Source organism: Oncorhynchus gorbuscha, linkage group LG10 (assembly GCF_021184085.1).
Source record: "Oncorhynchus gorbuscha isolate QuinsamMale2020 ecotype Even-year linkage group LG10, OgorEven_v1.0, whole genome shotgun sequence".
NCBI classification, from domain to species: Eukaryota; Metazoa; Chordata; class Actinopteri; order Salmoniformes; family Salmonidae; genus Oncorhynchus; species Oncorhynchus gorbuscha.
In genome coordinates, this window is record NC_060182.1 from 9521440 (window position 1) to 9541496 (window position 20057).

Consider the following 20057-nt stretch of genomic DNA (forward strand, 5'->3'; position numbering starts at 1 on the left):
TCTCCGTCTTCCGTCTGCCTTACGTAAACATGTGCTGTAACATGAAGTCATGACCATGTGGGAAAACTAACCAGAGATCCTCTTTCCTCACAATGAGGGTACAGGCCAGGCAGCAGGCTGTTAGCCAGCCTGGCAGATTAGTGGAGTCTACCCCTAGCACAGTCAGTGTAGTCAGCTCAGTTTTCTTCATTGAGTATGTGCCTGTGCCTCGATCTAGGTCGGGCAAAAGTAAACATGGTGGTGTTCGTTTTAGCAATCTCACTGGAATAACGTAAAGGCTAAATGTTTTTTCCTCATAATCCTGGATTATTGGACCACCATCTTATTACGTTAGCAATTGCAACAAATAATTTGCTTACACTCCAACCAAGGATTATCCAAAGCTGCGCTATAAATTCTTGGACATTCTCCAAGATTCCTAGATTCCTACCCAAGGACATTCAGAGTACAAAAATAAGTTAACCACCTAACCTAGGCTCTAAATTTAAGCTTGCGTAGTACCCTAAATGCAGTCGCACTGATAAAAACGAAAAGAAACTAGCTCCCTGGTATACATAAAATATGAGAGCACTGAAGCAAGCTTCCAGAAAATTGGAACTGAAATGGCCCGTCATCTAATTGGAAGTGTTCCGACTAGCTTGGAAAGACAGTACCATACAATATCGACTGCCCTCACTGCTGCTCGATCAGCCTAGTTTTCCAATCTGCTTGAGTTGAATAAAAACAAAATGATACTGTCGCATTCCCCAAGTGAGGATGGCCTTCACTTCAGCAGTGATGAATTCATGAATTTATTTGACAAAAAGATCTTAATCATGAGAAAACAAATTACAGACTCCCCTTTGGATAGGCGGATTTCTTCAAAACTAATTTGTCCCGAGTCTGCACAGAACTGCCAGGACCTTGGATCAATAGAGACACTCTAACTTTTTAATCCTGTATCTCTCTACACACTTACAAAAATAGTCATGGCCTCTAAACCTTCCAGCTGTCTACCGGACCCTATTCCAATGAAACTACTGAAAGAGCAACTTCTTGTGCATGGCCCTCCTACAGTATGTTGAACATAAACGGCTCCCTATCCTTCGGATGTGTACCAAACTCACTAAAAGTGGCAGTAATAAAGCCTCTCCTAAAAAGACAAAACTTGTCCTGGAAATGTTGTAAAACTATCGTCCTATATCAAATCTCCCTCTAAAAAGGTTTCATTAAAAAGTCACTGCCTTCCTGAGGACAAATAATGTCTACCAAATTCTTTTAGACCCCATCATAGAACTGAGACCTCATTCGTGAAGGGGATAAATGACCTTTTAATGGTGTCATACCAAGGCTCTGCACCTGTCCTGGTCCTGCCAGACCTTAGTGTCACTTTCGACACCACATTCTTTCGGAGTAATTGGAAACCCTAATTGGTCTATGCAGGTTTAGATCTTATCTGTCTGGAAGTTATCAGTTGGCCTCTGTGGATGGTTTGTCCTCTGACAAATCAATGGTAAGTTCCGGTGTTCCGTTCTAGGACCACTATTGTTTTCACTATATATGCTGCCTATTTGTGATGTCATACAGGAACACAATGTCAACCGTTACTGCTATGCAGATGACACACAGTTCTAACATTTATTTTTTCAGCAGTCTTGTCTCATCACTGCAGTTCCCGTACGGACTCAGGAGAGGCAAAGGTCAGGAGCCTGAAAGGTCAGGAGCCTGAAAGGTCAGGAGCCTGAAAGGTCAGGAGCCTGAAAGGTCAGGAGCCTGGCATCCTCCGAAATACAACCCAACCAAGCCGCACTGCTTCTGGACACAATGCCCACTTAATCCAGAAACCAGCCGCACCAACGTGTCAGAGGAAACACCGTACACAAGTGTCAGCGTGCACTACACCCAGCCCACCACAGGATTTCCTAGTGCACAATGAGACAAGGACGTCGCTGCCGGCCAAATCCTCCCCTAACCTGGACGACACTGGTACAATTGTGCGCCGCCCCATGGGTCTCCCGGTCACGGCCAGCTGCGACAGAGCCTGGACTCGAACTCAGGATCTCTAGTAACACAGCTAACAATGCGATGCAGTACCTTAGACCACTGCACCACTCTGAGGCCTACAGTTCTATATTTTGATTAAATATTGTGAAACCACAAAATTGCCTACACAGGAAGCCTGTGTTTCAGAAAAAAAGACAAATGTATTAAGGTCATACCAAGGATCCTTTGGCTATTAGATTTTGAATTTTGAGACCCCTTAAATAATATTTGATGGCCGTACTGCTATAGGCCCACACAAATTAATTGAATAACAGATTCACTACATGGAACAACAGATTGTCCCCTCAGAAGGAAGTTTGTTCTGAAGTGTCTGTCCTTTATCTGAGAGATATAAGATCAGGATTTGATATTTTTTTACCCATTATGTTAGACACTAAACAGTCTAAGTCCTGTCTAAGCCGGGGGGAGGAGGGTTCTACTAAGATATATGGAATTGTTTTAAGAAGGTCCTACCAAGGATCATTTTGCTGTTTGATTTATAATTTTAAGATCCCTGGAAGTAAAAAATAATCTATAAATTATTTGATTTACATTATTATTGGGTCCTATATCTGAGAGACATAAGATTTGAATTTTTTTTCCATGTATTTTTGTCCATTATTTATGGGTCTCCATATGTACCTCCATTCATGTTTTTCAACTGGTACCAGGGGCTCTTCAGACTAGTTTTGTGAAGCCTGTGGGCGTCCTAGAGGATAACAACCAACATGTAATGTTCATGAGAGTCTCACCTTTCCATATTAGTGTGTAGAACAAACTGTTTGGACGCAACAGACAGAAGTTGGCTAATGGTCTGTACTGACTTCAGAGGAGTCCAAAGATGTTTGTGTGTGGGGGGGGGGGGGTTGTAGAGCAAAACAGAGAACACTATCGTGTTCATGAGAGTCTCACCTTTCCATATTAGTGTGTAGAACGACCATTTGGACGCTACAGACTATTTTGTGAGAAGATGTCTCATGGTTTGACAAACACCGCTCTAGCTCCCGAGTGGCGCAGTGGTCAAAGGCACTGCATCTCAGTGCTAGAGGCATCACTACAGGCCCTGGTTTGATTCCAGGCTGTACCACTACTGGCTGTGATTGGGAATCCCATAGGGCGGCGCACAATTGGCCCAGCGTTGTCTGGGTTAGGGTTTGGCCCGGGGTAAGAATTTGTTCTTAACTGACTTGCCTAGTTAAATAAAATCGCTCTTTCACTGCAGATGCGGAAGTCAGACATAGATGGATCAAACCAAATTGTATTTGTTACCTGCGCCGAATACAACAGATGTAGAACTACCGGTGAAATGCTTACTTACAAGCTCTTAAACAACAGTGCAGTTCAAGAAGAGTTAAGAAAATATGAACCAAATAAACTAAAGCAAAATAATATATAAAAAGTTACAAAATAAAATGACTGAGATATCTCTATCTTAAATTGACAGATTTTTATTGTTGATTTCATTATTATGCTAATCTGATTTCTGCTGGGGCGAGGACATCAACCTTACGGGGTTAAACTCAGACCAAAAAGAGATGCTGGTCCCAAGAAACAATCTGCTTTCAGATCTGACAATGAATCTCCATGGTTGAACAGTCAAATAAAAAACTGTGAAGAACGTCCAGTTACTCTGGACACTGAACTCTCTATTTTCTTCTTTCTCTCCCCAATTGCGATCTTCTCTCATTGCGGCAGATTCTCTGCAATAAAAGATTGGACAACATCTTGCCAGTTGTTTTTACAATGAGAATACCTTACACTGACAGTGATGAAACATAGAGGGACTCAGTCTGGGTTGAACACATCTTCCCACTAGCCACAGGCTTGTAGATTTGAAAGGACCAGTTCAAGTGATACAGGACAAGATCCTCCCAGTCTATCAAAAGGCATGGGGGCTAGGGTTTGGAGACAAAGGGTTGATTAGTAATCAGCATTGCAGGCTACCATGCTTCCATAACTTGGAGGCAGTAGTAGCTGGGGGTGGGAGATTAGATTCCTCATGTGATTCTAAAACACACAACAATATACTGTATAAAAAGCATGCAGAGTCAATGCGTTTAAACATACCAGTTATAAATGATTTGAATACCTGTTTTTGTTGTTGGTTTGTCTTGGAGATCTCCCACCTCGCTGGCGTCTGTGATTTCCAACATCTTCACATTGCCTGTTTTGATTCTGAATGGTTGGGTGAGGGTTCGAACAATTTAACAGTAATTTCTAACAACCAACCATTTTTACTTATATTGCATTTTCAAGTTGAAATATATTTGCTATTTACCTGATTTCAGTTTTATCCTCAGAAGCTGAAATGACTTCCCATTCAGAGAGGCTGTGGACCAATCGCTTTACTGCTCATATTGATTTGGGGGACACCACACAGTTCGGTTGTTTGATCCGATGCTCTGGAATAACACTTCCTTCTCATTGCCCATCCACGCTGCTCTGGCCCACATCCTCTGAGATTACAACCTGCGGAAAAAGACATTAAACAATATAAAACTATTCCAATACATCTGATCTTACTTGGCAAAACTGTGCAAGAGAGCGATCACTATGTATTGCCTACGATAGTGCAGACGAGGTCAATGACGAGAGCGATCACTATGTATTGCCTACGACAGTGCAGACACAGCGTGGCTGACGAGGTCAATGACGAGAGCGATCACTATGTATTGCCTACGATAGTGCAGATGAGGTCAATGACGAGAGCGATCACTATGTATTGCCTACGACAGTGCAGACACAGCGTGGCTGACGAGGTCAATGACGAGAGCGATCACTATGTATTGCCTACGATAGTGCAGACGAGGTCAATGACGAGAGTGATCACTATGTATTGCCTACGACAGTGCAGACGCACAGCGTGGCTGACGAGGTCAATGATGAGAGCGATCACTATGTATTGCCTACGACAGTGCAGAATGACGACGAGGTCAATGACGAGAGCGATCACTATGTATTGCCTACGACAGTGCAGACGCACAGCGTGGCTGACGAGGTCAATGACGAGAGCGATCACTATGTATTGCCTACGACAGTGCAGACACAGCGTGGCTGACGAGGTCAATGACGAGAGCGATCACTATGTATTGCCTACGACAGTGCAGACACAGCGTGGCTGACGAGGTCAATGACGAGAGTGATCACTATGTATTGCAGACGAGGTCAATGACGAGAGTGATCACTATGTGCAGACAGTGCAGACAGCGTGGCTGACGAGGTCAATGACGAGAGCGATCACTATGTATTGCCTACGACAGTGCAGACACAGCGTGGCTGACGAGGTCAATGACGAGAGCGATCACTATGTATTGCCTACGACAGTGCAGACAGCGTGGCTGACGAGGTCAATGACGAGAGCGATCACTATGTATTGCCTATGATAGTGCAGACGAGGTCAATGACGAGAGCGATCACTATGTATTGCCTATGATAGTGCAGACGAGGTCAATGACAAGAGCGATCACTATGTATTGCCTATGATAGTGCAGACGAGGTCAATGACGAGAGCGATCACTATGTATTGCCTACGACAGAGCAGACACACAGCGTGGCTGACGAGGTCAATGACGAGAGCGATCACTATGTATTGCCTATGATAGTGCAGACGAGGTCAATGACGAGAGCGATCACTATGTATTGCCTACGACAGTGCAGACACAGCGTGGCTGACGAGGTCAATGACGAGAGCGATCACTATGTATTGCCTACGACAGTGCAGACACACAGCGTGGCTGACGAGGTCCTCCGGATAAAAACCTTTTCTTTTGCATTTGTGGATATTTGAGATACTAATGATGTTGACAACTTTGGGGGCACATGGAAGAAAGATGGAGTTGTCAGTTTGAGTATGAGGTGAATGACATCACAGACAAGGTTTCCATTGCCTCTTGTTTATTTGACAAATCCATATTTGTCCCGAACGAGGAAGCAACCATCTGGCATGTTATTCTTGATGCATGGTTGGATGTTCTTGGCAATATGTTTCACTTGGCTTGAGTCAGATAGTCGCCTCATCACTTTGTACCAAGGGATGATGTGGGCTTTTTGATGGCACGTTTATGCCACTGCAAATGGTTCTCAAACTCAAAGCAATTGAGGTCATTGAGCAGTTGTGAAATGTAACCATCAACTGCCAAGTGAGTGAGACCATGTACATTGTAAACTGTAAATGAATCATAGACATTCTTGCTAATCTCAAAGTACATCAGCAGCTGTTCTGCATAATGCCTCCTCCGGCCATCATCTGGATCGATCTGACATGGCTACACTGAGGGACAGCAGCGATAGACCTTTTTGGAAACAAAATCCTTCAATTCTATTGGACCCGTGTAGAGCAAAGAACTGCCTGAACTCAGTGGCCTTCCATCGGTCAAGTTCTGCCAGTTACCGAGGTTTTCGGGCAAATTCTTTTTTTTGGCAATAAGCCTGGAAAAGAGATCAGAGCCTCTGACAACTTGGTTTCCTGAGAGAAAAACAGTCTGCATGTTCTAATCAACATCTTCCACATGACAACCAAGCACACCATATGCATAGAATCTAATGGAAACCCTGAAATAAAATAACTCTAGCGTCTATCGATGGAGATGTAGCTACATGATGGCTAGCTAGGTAGACCAAGTTATTGAATTCACCATCATTTCACTCCGGATGTGTGCCCTCAGAGTGCAACACTACCCTTCCGTTCCCAGAGCCTTTAATCTGACCTTTCACCTGCTAAATATCTACTATGGGATTTGATGCACTCTGGCATGGCTCTCACTGGTGCATCACAAAGACAAGCTTTGATTGTGACATGGTAATGACCATTTGTCCGATTGACACTTGAAACCAGGAGCACCTTCAACTGAGACGGGACACCACTCAGGTAATCATCCGCAGCAGTCACTCCAATGAATGGATGGAAATCATTAATGCTGCACAAAATAGGCTAAAGTTGGCAGCTAGATGAGTTGAAGAGAAAAACACCATCAATGTTGATTTTCAAATAAATATGAAACCTCAATTAAATCTGGATGCTCAGCCAGTCTTCACTATACCCTGCTCAACACCAGAAAAAAAATCATTGTTACCCTGACATTTCTCAAGTGTTGTACTCTCTGGGTGAATGCATACGTGTGTCAAACAATATTTTAGTTCGATCACGTTGAGAAAGTGTCACTTAGGTGACCATTTACACTAGTTTCAGTTTCAGTAGAAATTGCTCAGACAGTTCCATCCACCTAATTTACTCCACCGACTCTAAGACAGATTCTAAAACATCCACCTTTATGGAAGACACCGTTTACTCCATTATGCTAAGACGCCAATTATGCTAAGACACTGTTTATGCTAAGACACCGATTGTGCTAAGACACCGATTGTGCTAAGACACCGGTTGTGCTAAGACACCGATTGTGCTAAGACACCGATTGTGCTAAGACACCGATTGTGCTAAGACACCGATTGTGCTAAGACACCGTGCTAAGACACCACCGATTTATGCTAAGCTAAGACACCGATGCTAAGACACCGATTGTGCTAAGACACCGATTATGCTAAGACACCGATTATGCTAAGACACCGATTATGCTAAGACACCGATTATGCTAAGACACCGATTATGCTAAGACACCGATTATGCTAAGACACCGATTATGCTAAGACACCGTTTATGATAAGACACAGCTAAATTGCAGTAGTCCCAACAAATCAAACTAAGTCCCATTTGCCTTTACAGGTGACAAAATGATTGTGTTTTACCTCTTCAAAGATCGGGCTTGTCCACCGGGCTTGATTAACTTGAAATTGGCTGTACTCTGTGTTAATTTTCTTCTTCTATGGTATTATGGTGGTCTGCAAACATATGTTAGAGGTGCATGCTGCTACCCACTGTATGGGGTAGTATACAATATTTTTTTAAATATATTTTTTTAACATATTCCGGGAAATTAACAAGAGCATCTTCAAACAGTCTTTTTTGTTTCAGCCATAAAGTCCTGGAGACCCAAACACTTTTCAGTTGGAGATACAATTATGGCCAGTTTCTGGGACTTCTTGCTCGTTTGGGCAGTACAACAAATCACATGCCATAAAATCAACCTTCTTCACGAGCAGCATGTCAGTTTCCCTCAACTGTTGAACGACAGTGAATCTCCACAGGCTACGGGGCATCCACCACCATATCTTCAGCTCCCTTCGGCTCCTTCAACTATTTTGTGTGCCTCTGTGTAGGGGACCTGCTGTACAGCCCTGACCCTTAACCCTTCAAACTCATTTACCCTAATCGGGCACTCTGGGAAATTAGGAACGTGATTTCCAGCACAATTACAGTACCGTATATACTCAGATTCTTCAACATTATCCCTTCAACACACACTTGGTGCACGGCTCGGTGCACGGCTCGGTGCACGGCTCGGACACGAGAGCTCTCAGTGCATATCTCACATAATCTCAGCTTCACATGTGAAGGGAGATACTCTTTGTCAAACATCAATTATATGGACAGGTTCTCTTTTCTACCGTCCACTACACGGTTCGGATGGTGTGCTCCAACTACTCCTGGTACGTTCCTTGTAAACCACAAGGCCTCCACATCCGACTCAACCCCAGAGATAACACCTTTTAACCGTGTTCTGCTCCAAACATCTTAACTCTCCACTTCATACGTTGATAGTTTGTAGAGCCTTATTGCCTTTTCCTTCTGCTAAACAAACCGACCTCGGGTCACTCTGACTGACACCTTTCCTAATACATCCTTTACCTTTCCTCAATATTTCAAACGGATCTCCAAAAAAAGCTGAATTGTTTGTGAATCGTACTCCAACAAAAAAAAAACATTACGTTCATTTACAACTTTATCAATTTTGGATTTTTTTTTTTTTTTTTTTTTTTTTTCTGCTCCATGTGCCATCAGACTCAATCTCGTCATCCCACCTTCCATATCACTCCACTCCGGTAACAGTCACCCTTCTCGCCCTGTCGTTGTATCTGGCGTCTCCATTCCGTCCGACCATCCAGCTTCCTCGTGCCGCCGTCATCAGTGTTAATTACTATAACAATTAAAGCAATCAGGTCAGTAGGGTGCAGCGGTCACACAACGTCACAAACAGGTTGAGAAGACACCTTTCTCACTAGTGAGAGACTTAGCACTATAAATAGAACGCTAAATACATTATATTAATATAATAACGATTTACATTGGGATATTGTCTTATCCATATACAGTATATTATGCATAACATGTTTATAAAAAGGCAATATCCAAATGTAAATCATTAGTATTAATATCACGAATTTGGCATCCTTATAAAGCTAATGGTGACTATTTCAAAACGTCTAAAGATCAATCATGAATGAACGATATACCAAGCTACACGTTGAAATGATGTTGTCCTTTGGGAAAATTAGATGTCAATGTACTACATTCAATGTAGCATTCTACATAAACCCAACATCACTCCAAATTCAATTTCACATTTGATTGACGTAACAATCTGTTAGTCAGGTTAAGACATTGTATGTTGAAGGTTGACCCTAATTTCAATGTTTGCAACGCTGGTTGAAATTATATGAAAACAGTATTGGTTGATGACTTTTTGCAAATCCAAATGTCTTTCAAAGATAGATTCAATGTCACAATATGTTGACAAATTACGTTGAAACAACGTTGATTCGACCAGTTTGTGCCCAGCCTGGTATGTCTTGGTTGATCGGATTGTAGCTCCCCAAGTGCCCTAGAAAGATAATATTGTCAAGAAAACGTAGATGAAATTCAAAAAGTTTAAAGAAAATGTTTACATGTTTGAGAATAGACAGCATTCACAGCCTGTATTCTTCTTGTACACACGTCCAAATGCACAACATGTAAGATGCTGGAGAGTTTAGCTGAAATAACGGTTTTGTAATACAGGAAAGGTCACCTCCAGTCCAAGGGACACGAACACCTGTCTCTCAACAGGTCTGTTCTTGGGAGACGTCATAGCCGTGAATGAATGGAGACACAAGTATGAGTGATTGTATAGTGACATCTACTGGTAGTTGAGTAGTATTACACCTTCAGTTTATAACCCAGGGGGGTTGTTCAGGATCACAACATTTTACAACCGTTTGCAAATAATCAATTAATCGGAATAATTAGTACTCCCTGCTCAAAACTCCATGCTTCTGCAGTACACCCTGCAGAAGAAAACATATATATCTGTGATAACAGGCTTACACAAGCTTCTGAAGTGGAAGAGACCCGAGGTTCAAACTCCAGCAGGTCACTTAAAACCTCAGCAAATTACCAGATGCATTTCCTTCGCAATAAGAGTTACATTATTAGGAACCAACCATAGAATGGTTGAAAATTGTCTGGTGAATGTATCCGACTCAATAGCTCACTCAAAACTGGAATTTCAATGTTGAAGGATGATTAGCTAAATCCACTAGATGGCATCATTGTCACGAAAAAGAGGAAGAGGGCCTGGTGAAAGCCTGTTAGGTAGGCTTTACACACGGATGCCGTTATGGGCAGGCCTTGGGGGCCCTGGCCCGCCCTACCGTACCTCCTTGCCTATCCAAATAAAATATAGAAATATTGATTTATTTGACCGAGACGCAGGCCGACACAAAGACGCATCAATCTCAGTTAAAGCAGCCGAGCGAGCAAAACACCGCCCCGCTGTCTCAGTATATGTGGACTATGTATATCAGATACATTGGCTACATAGTGGGGCGCTGTTTCGCTATGCTTTCTCCGGTGATCTACCATAGTTTCAAACGAGAGGAAGAGACGAAGCTGAAAAGGGCTCACTCTCGCCAAAATCTGTCCAGTATAAATGCAATGCGTTTCTATGGGAATAATTTGCAGACGTACGCTTGTTGCCTGCCTTCTCGATTTTTGGACAAGGAGTCCCATTGTTAGGGCGGAGACATGAGCATCTCGTCATTATAAACAGGTCTCTGGTTTCAACTTCTTGTGAATTGGAAAGCAAAGTATGCGGGTGCACTGTTAGGATGCTGGATTGCCCTAAAGTAAATTGATGTTTCGCCTAAATTATATAATTACTTATATCTAAATAAAATACTTCACCAGGGAGTATGACTTAGCCACGGGGATCATTAGCTTCTATTTAAACAATAGCTGTGGACTGTTTCAAAACACAAGTGTGTTTAGGAAGATCAAATCAAATTGTATTTGTCATATGCGCCAATACAACAGATTGTAGACCTCGCCGTGAAATGCTTACTTACAAGCCCTAACCAACAACGCAGTGCAATAAATACAGTTAATAAAATATTAACTAAATAAACTAAAGTAAATGCCAAGAGTGTGCAAAGCTGTCATCAAGGCAAAGGGTGGCTATTTTGAAGAACCTCAAATATAAAACATATTTTGATTTGTTTAACACTTTTTTTGGTTACTACGTGATTCAATATGTGTTATTTCATAGTTGATGTCTTCACTATTATTCTACAATGTAGAAAATAGTACAAATAAAGAAAACCCTGGAATGAGTAGGTTTGTCCAAACGTTTTGACTGGTGCTGTACATGTCCTGGATGTCAGGAAGCTTGGCCCCCAGCTTGGGCCTTCTGCCTTACGGTCAGATGCAGAGCAGTTGCCATACCAGGCGGTGATGCAACCGGTCAGGATGCCCCCGATGGTGCAGTTGTAGAACCATGCCAAATCTTTTCAGTCTCCTGAGGGGGAAAAGGTGCTGTCGTAGCCTCTTCACAACTGTCTTGGTCTGTTTGGACCGTGATAGTTTGTTTGTGATGTGGACTCCACGGAACTTGAAACTCTCGACCTGCTCCACTTCAGTCCCTTCAATGTTAATGGGGGCCTGTTCAGCCCTCCTTTTCCTGTAGTCCACGATCAGCTCCTGTGTCTTGCTCACATTGAGAGAGTGGTTGTCCTGGCACCACACTGCCAGGTCTCTGACCTCCTCCCTATAGGCTGTCACCACCGGTGACCTGACCTACCACTGTTGTGTCGTCAGCAAACTTGATGGTGTTGGAGTTGTGCATGGACACGGAGTCATGGGTGAACAGGGAGTACTGAAGAGGAATAAGCACGCACCCCTGAGGGGCCCCAGTGTTGAGGATCAGCGTGGCAGATGTGTTGTTGCCTACCTTCACCCCCTGGGAGCATTCCCATCAGGAAGTCCAGTTGCAGAGGGAGGTGTTTAGTCCCAGGGTCCTTAGTTTAGTGATGAACTTTGTAGGCACTATGGTATGTGTGAAGATAATGTCTCTGGAGTATAATTGTAAATGTTGCATAAAGAAAAAGGGGGCGGGGTTTGCCCAGATATGGTGCATCTCCGGACTGTTTGCCCAGATATGGTGCATCTCCGGGAACGTTTGCCCAGATATGGTGCATCTCCGGGAACGTTTGCCCAGATATGGTGCATCTCCGGGAACGTTTGCCCAGATATGGTGCATCTCCGGGAACGTTTGCCCAGATATGGTGCATCTCCGGGAACGTTTGCCCAGATATGGTGCATCTCCGGAAACGTTTGCCCAGATATGGTGCATCTCCGGGAACGTTTGCCCAGATATGGTGCATCTCCGGGGACGTTTGCCCAGATATGGTGCATCTCCGGGGACGTTTGCCCAGATATGGTGCATCTCCGGGGATGTTTGCCCAGATATGGTGCATCTCCGGGGATGTTTGCCCAGATATGGTGCATCTCCAGGGATGTTTGCCCAGATATGGTGCATCTCCAGGGATGTTTGCCCAGATATGGTGCATCTCCAGGGATGTTTGCCCAGATATGGTGCATCTCAGGAAAGTGCCCATTTGGCAACGTCTTATTTCTGTGTCTTAACTCGCCACGCACACCACTAGTTTTTTTTCCTCACCTCACACAAGTCAACAAAGTCTGTTTTTTTAACATCCATTGCGAATGATAGTTCCTCAGTATTTGAAGAATCTTTCCAACACTCCTGACCTCAATCACCAAGCCTCGGTGTGAAAGAGCCAAATATCATGATCTGATGAGCCCATATATCCAGTGGAAATTTATATTTTTTTAAGCTTTCTGTTCTGAGCTCACAGGTACAGGAAACTTTGAGAGCCCGAAATAGGCTAGTTGACACTGTTGCAAGTTCGTTAGCTACAACTTCAGGCTGTTGATGTGATCATTTGGTACAAATGTTGAACACTAGCAATAGCTCAAGTCAAGACATAGAAAAGGGAGGCAGTCAGGCAGAAAAGAGAGATGGATGTGATTGAAAGAACCAGAATTTTGAAACTCACAAGCTGCCTGCCTATGGTCTTTATTAAAACACCCGTTTTCAAAATGCACGTGCACACATAGGAGGTCCCATGAAAAATATAGAAATCAAACACCCCTCCAACTGATTCCTTCTGGTGCGTTGATATGGCTACATGCAGAGAAATAGTACTGAATTATGGGTAAATCACTTCTGAAATATAAGAATACAAGGTCATATATAATAAATGCCATTTAGCAGACACTTTTATCCAAAGCGACTTACATTTGCGGGAGGGGTGACAGGTAGCAACAGGTAGCCTAGTGGTTAGAGCGTTGGACTCGTAACAGAAAGGTTGCAAGGTTTAAAAAAAATCTGTTCTTCTGCTCCTGAACAAGACAATTAACCCAATGTTCCTAGGCCATCATTGACTTGCCTAGTTAAATGCATACATTTCTACTACGGGTGGCCCCAGCAGGAATCGAACCCATGATCACTGTCAGGGCCATGCTCTACCAACTGAGACACACAGGACCACAATGCAAAAAGGAATCTAAAGCATGGAGAACTGTCTCTACCGCCAAAACTATGGTAATCAGCGTTTTTTGGACGTGTCAGGACCCGGTTACGAACCCGGGTCTCCGGAGTGAGAAACAGTCACTTAACCAACTGAGCCACGAATAGTCGGCAGAACCCAGAAGATGAGGCAGACACAGCACTACTTGAGACGGTGTATTTAATGAAGTAAAAAGTGAAGTTCTTCAGGAAAACATGTAACTCCACAACCTTAAAAGGAATCCTACAAGAACAAAGGTAATCCTCCAAGACAAAAAAAGGTAAATCCACAAGGTGGAAGGTAAAGCACAAAAAGCCTCAAAAGATACTCAAAAACAAACAAACAAGAACAAAAACAGAATTCCACAAGAGAGTCCACCGGGATCAACAAGAGTTCACAGAGTACTAGGGCTGGGTGCTAACATACACACACAGAGCAATCAGGAGCAATCAGGGGAAACGAGGCACAGGTGCAAATAATAATGGGGATCAAGGGAAAACAAAAGGTCAAAAGGCACAATGGGGGCATCTAGTGACCAAAAACCGGAACAACCCTGGCCAAATCCTGACAGGACGGGCATTGTCACACCTGGATTAAATCCTTATACTATTGTTATATATAAACATAACCTAAATCAAAACATTGTAATACATTAAATGATGAATAATGTTTTATCTAAATGTCACATTCAGGGGTCGAAGATAAGGAGCTTTGAGAGCATTTTGTGCACTTGTATTAATTAGAGGACAATTGAGTCACTGACATTGTGTGTATAGACACACACACACTTTACCAGAAGTGCACAGGGTCGACACTGAGGAAATATAATGGACAAGCTCCATACCTCTGTAGGAAGATATGACACTGGATTGAGTATACAGACTTCTTTTCACTGTAAAGAAGGCACTACTGTAGGTCTCTGGGAATTTTTCCCTTGGGGTTTCTGCAACCAAATATAGACTGTCTGGATAAGGTGTGTATAGGCATGTTTATAATACTCTGTGTGTGTTTCTCAATATGCATACTAACTACTCAACACGCTTATGCTTCAAGTGCATTTCCGAGGAGAAGTTCTCTTAAGTACTTTCTTGTGAGGACGAGTGTGGAAAACGCATAAAACAATACATTTGAGAAGCATTCCACCTACTGTATTACCTCACACTGCACCTCATCATTCACTGAACCTTCTTCCAGCCAGAGATCTGTTTCCTGACGTGTTCCCCACGATGGGCTCTGACGTTATGCATCGGGTTAGGGCCTGTTTTTTTCCATCAATAACTAGAGTACGGTAGAGCTCGGCTATCACTAAATTGATCACGAAATGAAGTGAAATGAAATGAATTTGAAGTGGAGCCATTTGCTCATGCTCTGCTACACAGTACATAATATGGTTTCGGAAGTGCTTCAACCTCAAATATAAGACAAGAGAGATTCTTTCACAGAAAATAATGTTCCTTGAGTTTTGTCAGAGTTTAGTGATGAAAAGTAGCTAACAGCTAACTGGTCTCATCAGTGGCGATATTAGCATGCAAATCTTAGTGGGGCAAACTTAAAAATAAATAAAATGTTTTAGCTGCATGCCAGCAAAGCCACTACCCTACACAACACTAAACAATACATGAATTGCACTATAACAGTGACATGAGGTGCCCACAAACTGTTAGGACCTACATAAAGCTGTCCCAACAGCAGAGCTTTCTTTTCAGCACCATGGAGTGAATCCTTACCACCACTACACATGGCTATCTACCACAGCGCCACCTGGCTATCAGCAGAGCCTTGTCTGGTAGCCAAACAATTCATTCAGGCTCATTTACTGCCTTTTAAAAAACATAGATGATATGGCTGACTTTCTTAAGGATCTGACCCCTTTTCGCAATTTTGCCTAAAATGACATACCCAAATCTAACTGCCTGTAGCTCAGTACCTGAAGCAAGGAAATGCATATTCTTGAAACCATTTAAAAGGAAGTTTGTGGAAATGTGAAAGTAATGTAGGAGAATAAAACACATTAGATCTGGTAAAAAAAAAATTACATCATCTTTGAAATGAAAGAGAAAGGCCATAATGTACTATTACAGGTTAGGAGCAATTTAGATTTTGGCCACTAGATGGCAGCAGTGTTTGTTCAATGTCTTAGACTGATTCAATGAACAATTGCATTTCTATTCAACATTTTGTATCAAGTTGGCCCAAATGTGCTTAATTGGATTTAATACATTTTCAAGTTCAGAACTGTGCACTCTCCTCTAACAATAGCATGGTATTATTTCACTGTAATAGCTACTATAAATTGGACAGTGCAGTTAGATTAACAAGAATTTAAGCTTTCTGCCCATATCAGATATGTCTATGTCCTGGAAAAAATGTATTGTTACTAAATGCTAATCACGTTAGCCTAAGTTAGCTCAACCGTCCCTGGGGGGGCGAGGGGACACCAATGCCATAGAGGTTAAACAAATGTGGTTTGTACTGACAATGGAGATGTACAAACTATGGCATAAGGGAACGACAAGCGGATAAGAGGCAGTCCGTCTTATCAATTAAGACATTAACGAGCAAGCTAGGATGGACGTAGTCAATATAACTATACGTTCAGCACTTTGTAAATGTACTGCGACAGAATTCAGAACAAAGGCCATTCTTACAGTATTCTCCCTGTACACCAAGTCAGAATAAATAAAAGTGGCATATAAGCAGACATTGAAAGCTCTTACAATATTGAATGATTTAATTTCTCTATAACAGGTTACAGGCTACATGTGCACCACCAAGTCAGAACAGTAGGCTAGGTTATGAGGGGGAATGGGACCAAACTATTAGGATGAAGCAGATTGGCTACTGACAGCTTACTACACAACATACACTTAGTATTACTTTCTTATCTACAGCATACATATCTCCCTGGCATATTACATCATTTATGTAGCAGTATACAACACATGTTTTGACTCACCTTGTTGTGCTGTGCTCAGTTGAACAAGTCCTTCTTGTGGTCAAATTTGTTCATCAAACTTTGTCATCAAAGTCTGGTAGTCTTTGGATTTATGGTGCTTTCAAGACAACTGGGAACTCTGGAAAAAAAAAACAGGTTGAATCATGACGTCAGTGATCTTCAGGTCAGAGCTCTAGAAAGAGGCCTGAGATAAGATGGCACAGGAGAGGAAGGCAGACGTTTTACGTGTCCCCAAACTATTGTGTTTTTTTCTGTTTATTTGCATTGTTTGTAACTTGTTTTTTTGCTTATTTTGTACATAATGTTGCCGCTACCGTCACATGACTGAAAATAACTTCTAGGCATCAGGACTGCTCACCACGGACTAGCAGAATCCTTTTTTTCCTTTCACGACTCTGACGAGCCCGGCACGAAGGATATACTGCATTCTCTGGAACAGGCCCAGATCCCCGCGATTTGCATGAAGAGGAGGCGGAGAAAAAGGGGCCAAATGGCAGGCTGCCTTCTGAGAATTTGTAGGCGATCGAATAAACCCCCACTTCCCTCCATTCTGCTAGCAATCTTTGGAGAATAAAATGGACGAGCTAAGCGGACCAACTGGACATTAAAAACTGTAACATCTTATGCTTCGCGGAGTCGTGGCTGAATGACGACACTATCAACATACAGCTGGCTGGTAACACGCTATACCGGCAGGATAGAACAGCGGTGTCTGGAAAGACAAGGGACGGCGGACAATGTATTTTTGTAAATAACAGCTGATGCACAGTATCTAAGGAAGTCTCGATCTATTGCTCGCCTGAGGTAGAGTATATCATGATAAGCTGCAGACCACACCATCTACCTAGAGAGTTTTCATCTGTATTTTTCGTTGCTGTTTACATACACCCAGAGTCAGAGGCTGGCACTGAGACAGCATTGAATGAGCTGTATTCCATCATAAGCAAACAAGAAAATGCCCAACCAGAGGCGGCGCTCCTAATAGCCAGGGACTTTAATGCTAACCAAATTTCTATCAGCAAACAAGATGTGCAACCAGCAGGAAAATACTCTAGACCACCTTTACTCCACACACATAGATGTATAGAACGCTCTCCCTCGCCCCCCACTTGGCAAATGTGACCATAATTCTATCCTCCTGATTCCTGCTAACAAGCAGGAAGCACCAGTGACTACATCAATAAAAAAAGTGGTCAGATGAAGAAGATGCTAATTTACGGGACTGTTCTGCTAGCACAGACTAAAATATGTTCCGAGATTCCTCCGATGGCATTGAGGATTACACCACATCAGGCATTGGCTTCATCAATACGGGCATTGATGATGTTGTCCCCACAGTGACCGTACGTACATACCCCAACCAGAAGCCATGGACTACAGGCAGCATCCGCACTGAGCTAAAGGCTAGAGCTGCCGCTTTCAATGAGCGGGACTCTAACCTGGAAGCTTATAAGAAATCCCGCTATGCCCTCTGACGAACCACCAAACAGGCAAAGCATCAATACAGGACTAAGATCAAATCGTACTACACCGGCGCTCATGCTTGTCGGATGTGGCAGGGCTTGCAAGCTATTACAGAATACAAAGGGAAGCACAGTCGCAATGGCAACTGCTCTGCCTCCGACCGCAAGGCACTACAGTGGGTAGTGCCAACGGCCCAGTACATCACTGGGGCCAAGCTTCCTGCCATCCAGGACCTCTATATCAGGCGGTGTCAGAGGAAGGCACTAAAAATTGTCAAAGACTCCAGCCACCCTAGTCAAAGACTTCTCTCTGCTACCGCATGGCAAGCGTTACCGGAGCGACAAGTCTAGGTCCAAGATGCTTCAAAACAGCTTCTACCCCCAAGCCAGAAGACTCATGAACATCTAATCAAATGGCTACCCAGACCAATTGCATTGCCCCCCAACCCCCCTCTTTACACCATGGCTACTCTGTTGTCATCTATGCATAGTCACTTCAATAACTCTACCTACAGTACATACTACCTCAATTTACCGGTGCCCCTGCACATTGACTCTTTACTGATACACCCCTGTATATAGTCTTGCTATTGCTGTTTTACTGCTGTTCTTTAATTACTTGTTACTTTTATCTTATTCTTGTCCGTATTTTTTGAAAATGCATTGTTGGTTGGGGGCTCATAAGTAAGCATTTCGCAGTAAGTATTCGGCGCATGGGACTAATACAATTTGATTTGAGTTCCCGACTTGGAATTCCGAGTTGGATGACCGTTCAAAACATATTTTCCTAGTCGGAGCTAGTTTTTTTTCTTAGTTCCCAGTTGTCTTAAACTCACTGAAGTCTGAAATTTCCCAGTTCCCGAGTTTCCAGTTGTTTTGAACACGGCAGAATAAATTGTGGAATGACAGCATGGCCAGTGTATTAAACCTTCTCTTGCCCCATGGCATGTGAATGTTTATCCTTTTAATCTTGGAAAAGAGACCCTTAAACCCAGATTTAGACCACACACCCACTCCATTGAATAGCAGGCTAGTGATTGCTTTGCAACTCTTGCAGTTGATTCCTTCAAACCACTCATTGTTAAATTTGCGATTTCCAACTTGTTGTGTACTGTTCATGTCCAATTGCCAATGAGCACCAATACATTTTTATGTATAATTTCTCTTCATTATTTATCTTCATATGACAAGGATTGAAAAGGTTTTGCCAGTAGATTGTCAACTTAATTCATGATGATGACTGCTAGCTTGCTCGCTAAGATTTTGAATGTATTATGTTGACATGATCAGGCCAATCAAAACTACGGTAGATGACGATATGTGACACATACTAATGTCAAAATAACATGCAAAACAGGCAACAGGTGGGGCTCAAACAATTCTTATTATTATTTGTATTTTTTTTACCTCAACAGGTCGCGCTCAGACATTCCTGCAGTCAGCATGCGAATTGCACACTCCCTCAACTTGAGACATCTGTGGCATTGTATTGTGTGACAAAACTTCACATTTTAGAGTGGCCTTTTATTGTCCCCGGCACAAGGTGCACCTGTGTAATGGCATGCTTTTTAATCAGCTTCTTGATATAACACACCTGTCAGGTGGATGGATTATCTTGGCAAAGAATAAATGCTCAAAAACAGGGATGTAAACAAACGTGCGCACAACATTTTAGAGAAAAAAGCTTTTTGTGCTTATGGAACATTTTTGTGGTATTTTATTTCAGCTTGGCACCAATACTTTACAGGTTGCATTTAAATGTTTGTTCAGTGCATAGTTTGTTCAGACCATAAATTATGTGAAGAATTGTATAAACTGCAGACACATGAGTTCACTCCTGATTCAGTCTTTGTTTGTGCCCAGGACTGTTATTAAGGTGC

General features: G+C 42.7%; 1 long non-coding RNA gene across 2 annotated transcripts; it reads right to left on the reverse strand.

The window, feature by feature from the left end:
* Nucleotides 1-3446: 3446 nt before the first annotated feature.
* LOC124045381 lies at nucleotides 3447-19633 on the reverse strand. Of its 2 annotated transcripts, XR_006840847.1 has the most exons (6): nucleotides 19585-19633; nucleotides 16715-16832; nucleotides 8938-9053; nucleotides 4301-4491; nucleotides 4112-4197; nucleotides 3447-3722 (listed from the first exon to the last, which is right to left on the reverse strand). It is a non-coding gene; the product is annotated as an uncharacterized LOC124045381 (long non-coding RNA). The 2 variants fall into 2 exon arrangements; XR_006840846.1 differs by lacking the exon at nucleotides 8938-9053.
* Nucleotides 19634-20057: the final 424 nt, after the last annotated feature.